Consider the following 17,071-nt stretch of genomic DNA (forward strand, 5'->3'; position numbering starts at 1 on the left):
TCAAAGTGCTCACCACATATCTAGATAAGTTCCTTTGGGGGTCTAGTTTCCAAAATGGGGTCACTTGTGGGGGGTTTCTACTGTTTAGGCACACCAGGGGCTCTGCAAACGCAACGTGACGCCTGCAGACCATTCCATCAAAGTCTGCATTTCAAAAGTCACTACTTCCCTTCTGAGCCCCCACGTGTGCCCAAACAGTGGTTTACCCCCACACATGGGGTATCAGCTTACTCAGGAGAAACTGGACAACAACTTTTGTGGTCCAATTTCTCCTGTAACCCTTGGGAAAATAAAAAATTCTGGGCTAAAAAATTATTTTTGAGGAAAGAAAACGTATTTATTATTTTCACTGCTCTGTGTTATGAACTTCTGTGAAGCACTTGGGGGTTCAAAGTGCTCACCTCACATCTAGATAAGTTCCTTTCGGGGTCTAGTTTCCAAAATGGGGTGACTTGTGGGGGGTTTCTACTGTTTAGCCACATCAGGGGCTCTGCAAACGCAACGTGACGCCCGCAGAGCATTCCATCAAAGTCTGCATTTCAAAACGTCACTACTTCACTTCCGAGCCCCAGCATGTGCCTAAACAGTGGTTTACCCCCACATATTGGGTATCAGCATGCTCAGGAGAAACTGGACAACTTTTGGGGTCAAATTTCTCCTGTTACCCTCGGGAAAATAAAAAATTGCGGGCTAAAAAATCATTTTTGAGAAAAGAATTTTTATTTTTTATTTTCATGGCTCTGCGTTATAAACTTCTGTGAAGCACTTGAGGGTTCAAAGTGCTCACCACACATCTAGATTAGTTCCTTTGGGGGTCTAGTTTCCAAAATGGGGTCAATTGTGGGGGATCTCCAATGTTTAGGCACACAGGGGCTCTCCAAACGCGACATGGTGTCCACTAATGATTGGAGCTAATTTTCCATTTAAAAAGCCAAATGGCGTGCCTTCCCTTCTGAGCCCTGCCGTGCGCCCAAACAGTGGTTTACCCCCACATATGGGGTATCTTCGTACTCAGGACAAACTGGACAACAACACTTGTGGTCCAATTTCTCCTATTACTATTGGCAAAATAGGAAATTCCAGGCTAAAAAATCATTTTTGAGAAAAGAAAAATTATTTTTATTTTCATGGCCCTGCATTATAATCTTCTGTGAAGCACCTGGGGGTTTAAAGTGCTCAGTATGCATCTAGATAAGTTCCTTGGGGGGTCTAGTTTCCAAAATGGGGTCACTTGTGGGGGGGCTCCATTGCATAGGCACACAGGGGCTCTCCAAATGCGACATGGTGTCCGCTAACAATTGGAGCTAATTTTCCATTCAAAAAGTCAAAAGGCGCGCCTTCCCTTCCGAGTCCTGCCGTGTGCCCAAACAGTGGTTTACCCCCACATATGAGGTATTGGCATACTCGGGAGAAATTGCTCAACAAACTTTAGGATCCATTTTATCCTATTGCCCATGTGAAAATAAAAAAATTTAGGCGAAAAGGAATTTTTTGTGAAAAAAAAGTACTTTTTCATTTTTACGGATCAATTTGTGAAGCACCTGAGGGTTTAAAGTGCTCACTAGGCATCTAGATAAGTTCCTTGGGGGGTCCAGTTTCCAAAATGGGGTCACTTGTGGGGGAGCTCCAATGTTTAAGCACACAGGGTCTCTCCAAACGCGACATGGTGTCCGCTAACGATGGAGATAATTTTTCATTCAAAAAGTCAAATGGCGCTCCTTTCCTTCCGAGCCTTACCATGTGCCCAAACAGTGGTTTACCCCCACATGTGAGGTATCGGTGTGCTCAGGAGAAATTGCTAAACAAATTTTAGGATCTATTTTGTTCTGTTGTCCATGTGAAAATGAAAAAATTGAGGCTAAAAGAATTTTTTTTGTGAAAAAATAGTACCTTTTCATTTTTACGGATCAATTTGTGAAGCACCTGGGGGTTTAAAGGGCTCACTATGCATCTAGATAAGTTCCTTGGGGTGTCTAGTTTCCAAAATGGGGTCACTTGTGGGGGAGCTCCAATTTTTAGGCACACGGGGGCTCTCCAAACTTGACATGGTGTCCGCTAAAGAGTGCAGCCAATTTTTCATTCAAAAAGTCAAATGGCGCTCCTTCCCTTCCAAGCCCTGCCGTGTGCCCAAACAGTGGTTTACCCCCACATATGAGGTATCAGCGTACTCAGGACAAATTGGACAACAACTTTCGTTGTTCAGTTTCTCCTTTTACCATTGGGAAAATACAAAAATTGTTGCTGAAAAATCATTTTTGTGACTAAAAAGATAAATGTTCATTTTTTCCTTCCATGTTGCTTCTGCTGCTGTGAAGCACCTGAAGGGTTAATAAACTTCTTGAATGTGGTTTTGTGCACCTTGAGTGGTGCAGTTTTTAGAATGGTGTCACTTTTGGGTATTTTCAGCCATATAGACCCCTCAAACTGACTTCAAATGTGAGGTGGTCCCTAAAAAAAATGGTTTTGTAAATTTCGTTGTAAAAATGAGAAATCGCTGGTCAAATTTTAACCCTTATAACTTCCTAGCAAAAAAAAATTTTGTTTCCAAAATTGTGCTGATGGAAAGTAGACGTGTGGGAAATGTTATTTATTAACTATTTTGTGTCACATACCTCTCTGGTTTAACAGAATAAAAATTCAAAATGTGAAAATTGCGAAATTTTCAAAATTTTCGCCAAATTTCCGTTTTTATCACAAATAAACACAGAATTTATTGACCTAAATTTACCACTATCATGAAGCCCAATATGTCACGAAAAAACAATCTCAGAACCGCTAGGATCCATTGAAGCGTTCCTGAGTTATTACCTCATAAAGGGACACTGGTCAGAATTGCAAAAAACGGCAAGGTCTTTAAGGTCAAAATAGGCTGGGTCATGAAGGGGTTAATTGGAGCCATGCTATAACCAGGTCATCTAACACAGCCTTTACACCCACTTCTTGCATGTATGATGAATGTCGTGAAAGGGTTAAAACCTATTTTATTAACCCCTTCCCGACCTTTGACGCCACGTAGGCGTCATGAAAGTCGGTGCCAATCCGACCCATGACGCCTATGCGGCGTCATGGAAAGATCGCGTCCCTGCAGATCGGGTGAAAGGGTTAACTCCCATTTCACCCGATCTGCAGGGACAGGGGGAGTGGTAGTTTAGCCCAGGGGGGGGTGGCTTCACCCCCTCGTGGCTACGATCGCTCTGATTGGCTGTTGAAAGTGAAACTGCCAATCAGAGCGATTTGTAATATTTCACCCATTATAACGGGTGAAATATTACAATCCAGCCATGGCCGATGCTGCAATATCATCGGCCATGGCTGGAAATACTAGTGTGCCCCCACCCCACCCCTCCGATCGCCCCCCCACCCCCCCGATCTGGCCGGTACACTGCTCCGGCTCCCCTCCGTCCAGTGCTCCGCTCCCCCCCGTGCTCGTGTCCGCTCCCCCCGTGCTCCAATCACCCCCCCGTGCTCCAATCACCCCCCCTGCACTCCGATCCACCCCCCCCCCGTGCTCCGTTCCACCCCCCCGTGCTCCATTCCAGCCCCCCCATGCTCCGTTCCACGCCCCCCGCGCTCCGTTCCACCCCTCCCGCGCTCCGATTCCCCCCCCGTGCTCCGATCCCCCCCCCCCGTGGTCCCCCCCCACCCTATCATACTTACCGATCCAGCCGTGGTCCCGTCCGTCTTCTCCCGGGCGCCGCCATCTTCCAAAATGGCGGGCGCATGCGCAGTGCGCCCGCCGAATCTGCCGGCCGGCAGATTCGTTCCAAAGTGCATTTTGATCACTGAGATATAATCTATCTCAGTGATCAAAATAAAAAAATAATAAATGACCCCCCCCCCTTTGTCACCCCCATAGGTAGGGACAATAAAAAAATAAAGAATTTTTTTTTTTTCCACTAATGTTAGAATAGGGTTAGGGGTAGGGTTAGGGTTAGGGGTAGGGTTAGGGGTAGGGTTAGGGGTAGGGCTAGGGTTAGGGTTAGGGGTAGGGTTAGGGTTAGGGGTAGGGTTAGGGCTAGGGTTAGGGTTAGGAATGTGCACACGTATTCTGGTCCTCTGCGGATTTTTCCGCTGCGGATTTGATAAATCCGCAGTGCTAAACCGCTGCGGATTTATGGCGGATTTACCGCGTTTTTTTCTGCGCATTTCACTGCGGTTTTACAATTGCGATTTTCTATTGGAGCAGTTGTAAAACCGCTGCGGAATCCGCACAAAGAAGTGACATGCTGCGGAATGTAAACCGCTGCGTTTCCGTGCAGTTTTTCCGCAGCATGTGTACAGCGATTTTTGTTTCCCATAGGTTTACATTGAACTGTACACTCATGGGAAACTGCTGCGGATCCGCAGCGTTTTCCGCAGCGTGTGCACATACCTTTAGAATTAGGCTATGTGCACACGGTGCTGATTTGGCTGCGGATTCGCAGCAGTGTTCCATCAGGTTTACAGTACCATGTAAACATATGAAAAACCAAATCCGCTGTGCCCATGGTGCGGAAAATACCGCGCGGGAACGCTGCGTTGTATTTTCCGCTGCATGTCAATTCTTTGTGCGGATTCCGCAGCGTTTTACACCTGTTCCTCAATAGGAATCCGCAGGTGAAATCCGCACAAAAAATACTGGAAATCCGCGGAAAATCCGCAGGTAAAACACAGTGCCTTTTACCCGCAGATTTTTCAAAAATGGTGCGGAAATATCTCACACGAATCCGCAACGTGGGCACATAGCCTTAGGGTTAGGGTTGGAATTAGGGTTGTGGTTAGGGGTGTGTTGGGGTTAGTGTTGTGGTTAGGGGTGTGTTGGGGTTAGGGTTGTGATTAGGATTATGGCTACAGTTGGGATTAGGGTTAGGGGTGTGTTGGGGTTAGTGTTGGAGGTAGAATTGAGGGGTTACCACTGTTTAGGCACATCAGGGGTCTCCAAACGCAACATGGCGCCACCATTGATTCCAGCCAATCTCGTATTCAAAAAGTCAAATGGTGCTCCCTCACTTCCGAGCCCTGACGTGTGCCCAAACAGTGGTTTACCCCCACATATGGGGTACCAGCATACTCAGGACAAACTGCGCAACAATTACTGGGGTCCAATTTCTCCTGTTACCCTTGTGAATCTAAAAAAATGCTTGCTAAAACATAATTTTTGAGGAAAGAAAAATGATTTTTTATTTTCACGGCTCTGCGTTGTAAACGTCTGTGAAGCACTTGGGGGTTCAAAGTGCTCACCACATATCTAGATAAGTTCCTTGGGGGGTCTAGTTTCTAAAATGGGGTCACTTGTGGGGGGTTTCTACTGTTTAGGCACACCAGGGGCTCTGCAAACGCAACGTGACACCCGCAGACCATTCCATCAAAGTCTGCATTTCAAAAGTCACTACTTCCCTTCTGAACCCTGACGTGTGCCCAAACAGTGGTTTACCCCCACATATGGGGTATCAGCGTACTCAGGAGAAACTGGACAACAACTTTTGTGGTCCAATTTCTCCTGTAACCCTTGGGAAAATAAAAAATTCTGGGCTAAATAATTATTTTTGAGGAAAGAAAACGTATTTATTATTTTCACGGCTCTGCATTATAAACTTCTATGAAGCACTTGGGGGTTCAAAGTGCTCACCACACATCTAGATAAGTTCCTTTCAGGGTCTAGTTTCCAAAATGGGGTCACTTGTGGGGGGTTTCTACTGTTTAGGCACATCAGGGGCTCTGCAAACGCAACGTGACGCCCGCAGAGCATTCCATCAAAGTCTGCATTTCAAAACGTCACTACTTCAATTCCAAGCCCCGGCATGTGCCCAAACAGTAGTTTACCCCCACATATGGGGTATCACCGTACTCAGGAGAAACTGGACAACAAATATTGGGGTCAAATTTCTCCTGTTACCCTTGGGAAAATTAAAAAATTCTGGGCTAAATAATTATTTTTGAGGAAAGAAAACGTATTTATTATTTTCACGGCTCTGCATTATAAACTTCTATGAAGCATTTGGGGGTTCAAAGTGCTCACCACACATCTAGATAAGTTCCTTTGGGGGTCTAGTTTCCAAAATGGGGTCACTTGTGGGGGGTTTCTACTGTTAAGCCACATCAGGGGCTCTGCAAACGCAACGTGACGCCCACAGAGCATTCCATCAAAGTCTGCATTTCAAAACGTCACTACTTCACTTCCGAGCCCCGGCATGTGCCCAAACAGTGATTTACCCCCACATATGGGGTATCAGCGTACTCAGGAGAAACTGGACAACAACTTTTGGGGTCAAATTTCTCCTGTTACCCTTGGGAAAATAAAAAATTGCAGGCTAAAAGATCATTTTTGAGAAAATAATTTTTTTTTTTATTTTCATGGCTCTGCGTTATAAACTTCTGTGAAGCACTTGGGGGTTCAAAGTCCTCACCACACATCTAGATTAGTTCCTTTGGGGGTCTAGTTTCTAAAATGGTGTCATTTCTGGGGGATCTCCAATGTTTAGGCACACAGGGGCTCTCCAAACGTGACATGGTGTCCGCTAATGATTGGAGCTAATTTTCCATTTAAAAAGCCAAATGGCGTGCCATCCCTTCCGAGCCCTGCCGTGCGCCCAAACAGTGGTTTACCCCCACATATGGGGTATCAGCGTACTCAGTACAAACTAGACAACAATATTTGGGGTCCAATTTCTCCTATTATCCTTGGCAAAATAGGAAATTCCAGGCTAAAAAATCATTTTTGAGGAAAGAAAAATTATTTTTTATTTTCATGGCTCTGCGTTATAAACTTCTGTGAAGCACCTGGGGGTTTAAAGTGCTCAATATGCATCTAGATAAGTTCCCTGGGGGGTCTAGTTTCCAAAATGGGGTCACTTGTGCGGGAGCTCCAATGTTTAGGCACACAGGGGCTCTCCAAACGCGACATGGTGTCCGCTAACAATTGGAGCTAATTTTCCATTCAAAAAGTCAAATGGCGCGCCTTCTCTTCCGAGCCCTGCCGAGTGCCCAAACAGTGGTTTACCCCCACATATGAGGTATCGGCGTACTCGGGAGAAATTGCCCAACAAATTTTATGATCCATTTTATCCTACTGCCCATGTGAAAATGAAAAAATTGAGGCGAAAAGAATTTTTTTGTGAAAAAAAATTACTTTTTCATTTTTACAGATCAATTTGTGAAGCACCTGAGGGTTTAAAGTGCTCACTAGGCATCTAAATTAGTTCCTTGGGTGGTCTAGTTTCCAAAATGGGGTCACTTGTGGGGGAGCGCCAATGTTTAGGCACACAGGAGCTATCCAAACGCGACATGGTGTCCGCTAACGATGGAAATAATTTTTCATTCAAAAAGTCAAATGGCGCTCCTTCCCTTCCGAGCCTTACCATGTGCCCAAACAGTGGTTTACCTCCACATGTGAGGTATTGGTGTACTCAGGAGAAATTGCCCAACACATTTTAGGATCCATTTTATCCTGTTGCCCATGTGAAAATGAAAAAATTGAGGCTAAAAGAATTTTTTTGTGAAAAAAAAGTACTTTTTCATTTTTACGGATCAATTTGTGAAGCACCTGGGGGTTCAAAGTGCTCACTATGCATCTAGATAAGTTCCTTGGGGCGTCTAGTTTCCAAAATGGGGTCACTTGTGGGGGAGCTCCAATTTTTAGGCACACGGGGGCTCTCCAAACGTGACATGGTGTCCGCTAAAGAGTGGAGCCAATTTTTGATTCAAAAAGTCAAATGGCGCTCCTTCCCTTCCAAGCCCTGCCGTGCGCCAAAACAGTGGTTTACCCCCACATATGAGGTATCAGCGTACTCAGGACAAATTGGACAACAACTTTCGTGGTTCAGTTTCTCCTTTTACCATTGGGAAAATAAAAAAATTGTTGCTAAAAGATAATTTTTGTGACTAAAAAGTTAAATGTTCATTTTTTCCTTCCATGTTGCTTCTGCTGCTGTGAAGCACCTGAAGGGTTAATAAACTTCTTGAATGTGGTTTTGAGTACCTTGAGGGGTGCAGTTTTTAGAATGGTGTCACTTTTAGGTATTTTCAGCCAAATAGACCCCTCAAACTGACTTCAAATGTGAGGTGGTCCCTAAAAAAAATGGTTTTGTAAATTTCGTTGTAAAAATGACAAATCGCTGGTCGAATTTTAACCCTTATAACTTCCTAACAAAAAAAAATTTTGTTTCCAAAATTGTGCTGATGTAAAGTAAACATGTGGGAAATGTTATTTATTAACTATTTTGTGTCACATATCTCTCTGGTTTAACAGAATAAAAATTCAAAATGTGAAAATTGCGAAATTTTCAAAATTTTCGCCAAATTTCCGTGTTTATCACAAATAAATGCAGAATTTATTGACCTAAATTTACCACTAACATGAAGCCCAATATGTCACGAAAAAACAATCTCAGAACCGCTAGGATCCGTTGAAGCGTTCCTGAGTTATTACCTCATAAAGGGACACTGGTCAGAATTGCAAAAAACGGCAAGGTCTTTAAGGTCAAAATAGGCTGGGTCTTGAAGGGGTTAAACATTTTCTACAATAACTTAGTGAAGGCACCAACACAAAATGTTCCAGAAATCTTATTCCAGACTGCACATCCTCTTTATACATCTTTGGCTTCATTTCACTGTCCATATCAAACTCTAAAAAAAAATTGAATTCTGCAAAAAAATAAATAAAAATGATTGGATCTGGGTGACTATAAAAATTGTGGAACAGCAATTATGACCATGGTGCTGCAGAAACTATGCATGATCCAACGCAAAGTCTATTTAGCATTCATAGATATGGCTCCTTTCATGCTATTCCCATATCTTGTTAGCAAATAACCCTGCTATTTACTGACTGATACGGCAGTATTTCTCAGACTGTGACATATTATGATAAGAGCCCTTTGAGAATGATTAGACTGGCTGAATCACAGTGAAAAGTGTACATCAAGATGTAGGCAATGTGAACAAGACCAGTTTTGAAATCGAAATGCAAATACCAGTTACTGTCACTCCTGGGATAACATGTGACTGAAATATAATTAAAGCTAACCTTTCAGTGAATGCTTATTAACTTATTTTAGAATCTGTCAAAAACTAACTCATTAGGAATAAAGATTCATTCATCATCTGCATAATGAAAATGTTTATCCATGCAAAATCCAAAATGTGATAAAATTAAATTGACCCTGAAAAGATTCTGATGTTTCCTATATTCTATTATCTATGTATATGTATGGTATATGTACACATGCACACTACATTTATAAGTATAAGAAATTGTAAATTGTACTAATAAAGTCGATAGCAAAAGTGCTAGAAGCCTAAGATCAATGAGGAGAACCATATGGGCATCGTGTATGAAGAGACAAGAGATAAATTGCAGAGGAATCCTTGGTGGTCAAATCCCTGTTGCTATATTAGATATTGGATGGTTATCTCAACTGGGATATTGATAGGATGTGCCAGAAATGTCCAATAGATACCACCACTTTGATCTGTGTCTATCTTAAAACCACGGCCCTGATAGTACTCTCTCGAGAATTGAGAAATGGTATAATATGTACACTTCTTCTTATTAATTGATACAGGAGCTCAACCAATGTCCTAGCATACTCTCCATTCCAGAGAGCGTGCTATCCAGGCCTGTTGTCCAATTTACTGAATAATGATCTTTATTGCCCCTATGACAACGATACATCCACTTCAACTGTGCTAGTGTGGAGGGAGTGCTTGACTTGAAAATACCAAATGGGGGTAAAGTGGGTACTGTTGGATATAATCACCCTGTCTACACAGGATGGGGAAGATGGTCTCAGTGTGCTTTCTGAGGGGAAGCTTTAGCTGACATCATGCTGTTAATGGTGGTCTCTTAGTGTCACTACTGTGGAGGGGGTGACCCTTGATGTGTCTCGTGACAATCTTGAAAGTGTCTCTCAAGGTAAAAAAAAGTTGGTGACCACAACTATTAGCCATAGGTCTGGATGTTCAACATGGACCAGAAGTTTTGGTGCAGTAAGGTACAGAAGAGATGGATATGCCAAATGGCAACTGGAACACCATAGAAAAACAGTGCTCAGAATGCTGGATGAGGGAATGCTGGATGATACATGGAGAAGAAAGCTACAACAAAGCCAGATTTGCTAGATGGCAACTTGTGTAACATGAAACAACAGTGTTGGAAATGGTAGATGTCATGTTGAACAATTGAACTGTACATGCTTAATGTTTAATGCAGCAAAGTCCAGTTTTATGACAAAACTTGGCTACTAAGGAAACACACTTGGATGAGTAAGCAGACACATCTGAGCTAATATGTTGCAGAGCCCAATGAAATGAAAATACCAAACCTCCTGAATACTCAGGCAGCGAATCTTCTCCTGAGCTGGCCATATAACATGACATCAGAGGTGGTCACCAGTTTTCTTTTTATAACGCTATGCACTCAAGAACAGATGAAGATGGCAGCAGCAAAGTGAAGAGGATGAGCCTGACGTTGGAGCCAGGATAGAAGAGTAACAAAGGTCAGAGAGACTATGGAAAACCCTGATTCACAAAGATGATTAGATGAAGCAGTTCAATATGGCTATATCTGTGGTCAGGCAGGACATTCTGTGGCATTATAAATTAGCTTTGACAGATCTGTGTCTTTTTGCAACCTCACAAACTAATGCCAAAGAGATATGCCACAGAACAAGTCCAGTTAACAAAACCCAAAGATAAAAATAAACTACTTATACAGAAATATATGCAAGACAAAACTTATGTAAAACTACTGTCTGTTATAGAAACATGAAGACGAAGCATATCCACTTAAGGAAGCCCTAATATCAAAGTTCTTATCCTCTTAACATACTGCAATTATCATATTATATAGCATTGTGTATTTACAATTGCTCATTTTACCTTTCTATCAATTATTTTCTTTTCTCTGCTCTGTGTAGAAGCAGGAAGTCTCACTGCCAAAGCCATTCCCCTCTTCAACTCCTGACCCAGCTGCTACCTCCTCCCTCTTTCAGGGACGTTTGCAGTGACCTATGACTCACTAGATGGTGGGCCGATTCTAACGCATCGGGTATTCTAGAATATGTATAGTAGTATATAGCACAGCCCACGCAGAATATAACACAGCCCACGTAGTATATAACACAGCCGATGTAGTATATAACACAGCCCACGTAGTATATAACACAGCCCACGTAGTATATAACACAGCCCACGTAGTATATAATACAGCCACGTAGTATATAGCACAGCCACGTAGTATATTGCCCAGCCACGTAGTATATTGCACAGCCCATGTAGTATATAGCACAGAGACGTAGTATATAACAAAGGCCATGCAGTACATAACACAGCCCATGCAGTATATAACACAGCCCACTTAGTATATAGCAATGTGGGCACCATGTCCCTGTTAAAAAAAGAAGTAAAATAAAAAATAGTTATATGTTCACCTTCCAGCGGCACCCGGATCCAGCCCAGGCATTTATCGATGCTCCTCGCGACGCTCCGGTCCCAAGAATGCATTGCAGCAATAACACGTGATGATGTAGTGGTCTCGCGAGACAGCTACGTCATCATCTCTCCAGACCGCTACATCATCTCCGGTCATTGCCGCAATGCATTCTTGGGACCGGAGCGTCGCGAGGAGCGGGAAAGGTGCCGGAAGGTGAGACTATGATAATTTTTTATATTTTTTATTATTTTTAACATTAGATCTTTTTACTAGGCAGGATCAATAGTAAAAAGTGGGTCACATAGGGTTAATAGCAGCGTTAACGGACTGCGTTACACCGCGTTATGCCGCCGGGCACTGACTGGATGGGAGTAGGGAGGAGGCACTGACTGGAGGGGAGTAGGGAAGGGCGAATTCACGGCTGGACTGTGACCATCACTGATTGGTCGCAGCCGGCCAGCCGGACGCGACCAATCAGCGACGCAGGATTTCCGTGACAGACAAACAGACGGAAGTGACCCTTAGACGATTATATAGATTGATATGTGGAAATTGATCTCCTGCTTCTACATAGAGCTACGAAGGATTCAGCTAGTCAGCTATTAATCACACGATGTCATAGACTTATTGGAATAGAAAAGTACTCACTGAGTAGAAGGGCAAAAAAATCTATTGCAAGTACACAGTGCCATATATGATGATGTCTGCAATATATTAGGAGGATAAAAAAAACAGAAAGGAGGAAACAAAAAATCCGCAATATTTCAAAACTCAAAAACTTGAATTTTCCTCTTTCTGTCCTGAAAACACAGCAAAACAACTCAGTATGTACGTACCCTAACAGCTGATGAGTTTTCTCAGGCAAAGCCGCTTCAGAAACACGCCAGCAGTAATTTTTACTGAGGAGCTTTAACTCTGTACTGTTAAGTGTAAAGAGCGGGCAGTTTCTCAATGGAAGAATGAGTAGCATGTCACTTATTTTAACCCCTTCTGGGTTCATGTGCACAGCAATGTTGATTTGATATTGCTGTACACTATGCTCATTTTATGCGGCTCTTTAGCAGCACTTTTTCAGCATGGAATCAGCCTGAAAAAAATGCTGTTTGGACACTATGTGCACTCTCACTGAGGAAAACTAGGCAATCCAGAAAGTGGAAATAATGTCTGTACAGCGCATTATATAACTAGCACCCTAAAGAGGATGATTGGTTACCACTTCTGATGCAAGCAATGTCAACCCCATTATAGATAATTCAAGCCCTATTGATCATAAAAATACAACATAGTGTTCGATCTTGCACATCCTGCAGAGGACAATTGAGCTAGGTGTTCCCTGTGACCCAATAAGGAGCTAAGATTTAGCCAATTCCCTTCCAGTTGGTGGGATATATGGAACTCTGGATGGTGGTTAACTTCCTAAGGAGGACAGTGTCAGTTAACATACTGAAAAGGATGTTAGAGATTGTCCTAGTAGATTATTTGAGATAATGGATCTATTTGCTCATTTGGTCATACAACACAAAGTAAAGATGGAATTTAACGAACTATGAAAAAAAGTTGTAATAAGCACCCTCAGGGTTTCAGGCTTTCAATGGCCTGTCCCAAATCGAGTACATTAATTATTTCAACATTTTTGAGTTGTGACAAATTTATTCAATGCAAATCTTATGTGGTCCAATTGCCTTGGAATGGTGTGTAGAACATTTTTCCTGTACCTCAATACTGTATCCAATCCATTTAATTGGTAATATAGCCATGCGTGAGGGAGAGAGATAGGATGAGAGGGATATAAGTCTTTTGTACAGCAAGAAGGGTAAGAATTGTGGGTAATGTGAATAGATTAATTAATTACACTGGTACTGCTGCTTCCATCTGTCCTATCTCTCTCTCCTTATTGATTGAAACTAAATGTTCTTCCACACTAATGCCTTTTTAAATCTCTATGTGGAGTGAGCTGACTGTAATCCCTATGCTATAAACCAAAAAAATGGGGCTGCTTGACCTACCCCCATCTTTTATGCTTCTGTGGTCGCCCCCTCATGGTTGGCCATGCTAGACAATGAGAAACAAAAGAGAACACCGAACTTGCGGTCCAAGGGAAAGAAATGTAGGACAATAATAGAAGAATAAAAATACCTTTATTAAACAAGCATGGTAAACGGTAGCACTACATGCAGAGTAGTGCCCGCACTTGGATAGGGACACCATGACAAGAGCATCCAAGCCTCTATGTCACCTTCTACTGGTCATCCTTTTATACTTTTGACCTCTTTGCTGTCCGAGTACTATTTAGCCACTCTATTGACTGACACCAATCTTATTTTGTGAGGTACATTTTACACAATCCCCCCCCCCCCTTGTTTTTCAGGCAGTGCACATATATGACATTTTATCTAGGTTTATTACAACTTACCATTTATTATGACATCTGCCCATGTTGATATATAGTATATTGCTTACAGTATATGGAGCATTTCATTTCTGTCCAGTGGTCCGTGTTCTTGGTTTTTGATTAATTAACCACAATTATACATTTTTAATCTTTTGTACAAGTATCTTTGTCTATTTTCTAAGTGTGGACGCTTCTTTGCATATAGGCATACCGTTTATTGCTTGTTTAATAAAATTATTTTCATACCTGTCAACAGGAAGACAAACTGTTGCTCTGTTGATAGGGAGCAGCTGAATCTCTGGCAGGAGCGGTCAATGACAGGTGCCGGGTACAATAGACATGTAGTTGCCTCTGCTAGCTTTTTTAAAGTCCAGGATATCTCCTTTAATGGAGCTTAGATCAAGCATGCACACCTCCACTCCACTCAAGAAGAGTGTACAAAGTCCCATTCTCAAGGTTCCAGAACTTGGTTCTTTGGATCATCAGGGGGCCCAGTGGCTGGACCCCAAAAGATCAGCAAGTTGTCCTCTAGCTTATGAATGGGGATAATTTGATTTGGGGGGGGGGAGATAAAAATGGTATGATTTACACAAGTGATTTTTTTTCATTTACCATCAGGAGCCAGATGGCTTGAATTGTGCTGAACGACACACATGATATCCAAAATGGACAACCACATGAAACCTCATACATGATGCAATCATATTCGAGTCCTCCAGGCTTAACATAGCAAATTCTTCATGCAGTCAGGTTTTACACTTAAAACCAGTTTCTCAATAATGGTCATGTAGCGCAGTACACCAACATACTCAATGTCTAAACTGGATCCTAGTGGTAGGTTCTGAAATCCAAAGGGAAAGAGAAGAGTAATGGGGGAAGGCAATCCAGAAATGGAAATAACTATTGTCTTGTGGAGTCAAAACAATGAAATCATCGAGTGGTCCTGACACTCATCTTTACATTATTAACCGTCATTCACATTGAATTAATTGCTTAATTCCACCAGGCAATGAAGCAATTATGTTTTTAATTAGAACTTTCATTCACAGAGTGTCCATGTTGATCCCTCAACTTAAAATGAACTTACAAAATGCAAACATGATGACCTTGTGCAAAACGGGGGAAAGGCAATATCATTAGAATATTAATTGTGTGTCGGTCCGATGCTCAGTGCCGTGGCATTCATTCTAAATATAAATAAAGCTAATGCTAAATCTGAGGACGGCTAAGAAAACATTTGCTAAAGTTATTAACACATTTGCAATCATTTGCATAGCAGAGTGCCGCTGCAGGTAATTTGGAAATAATAAAAAACATCTTCTCTCAGGCACTGATAATGGTACAGGAAAATCAGGAGATGAAATATGGGGCTTATAATTTGATAATATTAAAAACTGTAACAGAAAAATAAAATTAAACTAAACATGAAAATGCTTGCTCTGTATCTGGATACATTGATACTGGCTACTTTAAAAAGAATATCCATCTACCTTTATTCAACACGTTTAATAACAAATCCATTAACTTAACATTTTCCATGATCAGACTATCCACTTTCTTTAAGGCCCCATTCACACGTCCGTCTAAAACTGGTACTGGAAAAAGTAGCACTGGTGTCATCAGTGTTTTGGATCAGTGTGTCATCAGTGTAGTATCAGTGTGGCATCTGTGTTTTTCCGGTATGGATAAAAAATGAATTAAATTACAAAGCTTCTCATATATTTTGCAATGTTAAACATGTACAGCACATGGATGTCATCCCTGTGCTGTATGTGTTTTTCATGGACCCATAGACTTGTATTGGCCCTTGTCATCTGTGCTGCCAGAAAAAAATGTACATGTTTCCATGTGGTTCATACGGACACACGGTTTGCGTGAAAACACGGACTTGTGAAGATCACCAAAGGTTGCAATGATGCAGCACATACTGGAAACATGTACATGTGAAAGGGGGTTTAACAGGGTGTAAGGGCTCCCTGGCTTTCCAAATAATAGCAAAAATGTACTACTCCAAAAAAAAGGCTAAATACATTGGGTGGTATTCACACATGTGGTGCACAGTATTTGAGAGGTATACAAAAGAATAACATACAGTAGTTCAGTAACTTAGGGCCGTTTCCTGCACAGCATTTTTTCAAGTTCCCTGGATTTCACCTGTCAATTGTTATCCAGGGATCATGGTCATCACTGTAGGAACCTCTGGATATATCTTTAGAATAGTTGCTGAGCCATAGAGTGAGCTGAGAAATTGAACAAAAGAAGGTAAATTGGAAACAAGAGACAGGTTCATACATAAAACTGGATCAAAGTACAGGAGTTCAAACAGTAAAAATAGGCTTAGAGGAGCTAGGCAATCCTGGGGTGAAGGCAGTACGTCATCCAGAAACTACTCTGGCAAATGGTCAAGAATGTAGCCAGGTAAGTTCACAAAACTTCAATCTACAAAGAATACCAGGGTGGTATCTACTAGTATCAGCCAGGGCCGAGATACAGTATTTTGGGTCCGTAGACTGATGAAGCTGTCAGCGTCCCTCTCCAACAGCAATGAACCCTCAGCACCCAAGTAAAGGAATGAGTAAGAGACTAAGGTGAAAGGACCCCTAAAGTACTCATCCTTTTTCACCCAAAAATACCTGCAAAAGTAAAAACCAATTGATATACTTTAGGGGTGAGGCTCAACAGAGGGTGCGTATTCAAAGTTAGATATGGAATCCATCATTGTTTGTGGATCATTTACACAGTGCAAGGGATAAATAGTGATATTCATCCCTGACATCCTATATTTTATATGTAAGACATACGGACGGTCATGGAAACCAATATGACTTAACTATAACGGGGGCTGTTTGGTTTCCAGAATTTGGCAGGCACAATAAAGGAAAGGTAACAGACCTCAATATAGATAACGGGATATAGATACTTATAATTGTTTTTCAAGAAGCACTCTCATCACAATTGTTATACTCTTAAGGTCATGTTGACGCATTTAGTATTTTACAGAAACACTTGAAAGCCAAAAACAGGAGTGAATGAAAAATGCAGAAGTGCTGACGTGTTTCTATTATACTTTTCCTTTGATTGTTCCTCTCTTGATTTGGCTTACAAATACTGATGTGAATTACTGACCGAATGCTGAACGTGTGAACGTGACCTAAGGATTATATCTGGGACTTTTTTAAATACAAAAAATATGCGTAAGTACTAATAGCCAGGTAGTTGCTACTTTCCTGCCTGTTGTGCCCGGTGCCATTGTTCCCCAACACAGAGTG

The sequence above is a fragment of the Ranitomeya imitator genome, chromosome 5, assembly GCF_032444005.1.
Source record: "Ranitomeya imitator isolate aRanImi1 chromosome 5, aRanImi1.pri, whole genome shotgun sequence".
NCBI classification, from domain to species: domain Eukaryota; kingdom Metazoa; phylum Chordata; class Amphibia; order Anura; family Dendrobatidae; genus Ranitomeya; species Ranitomeya imitator.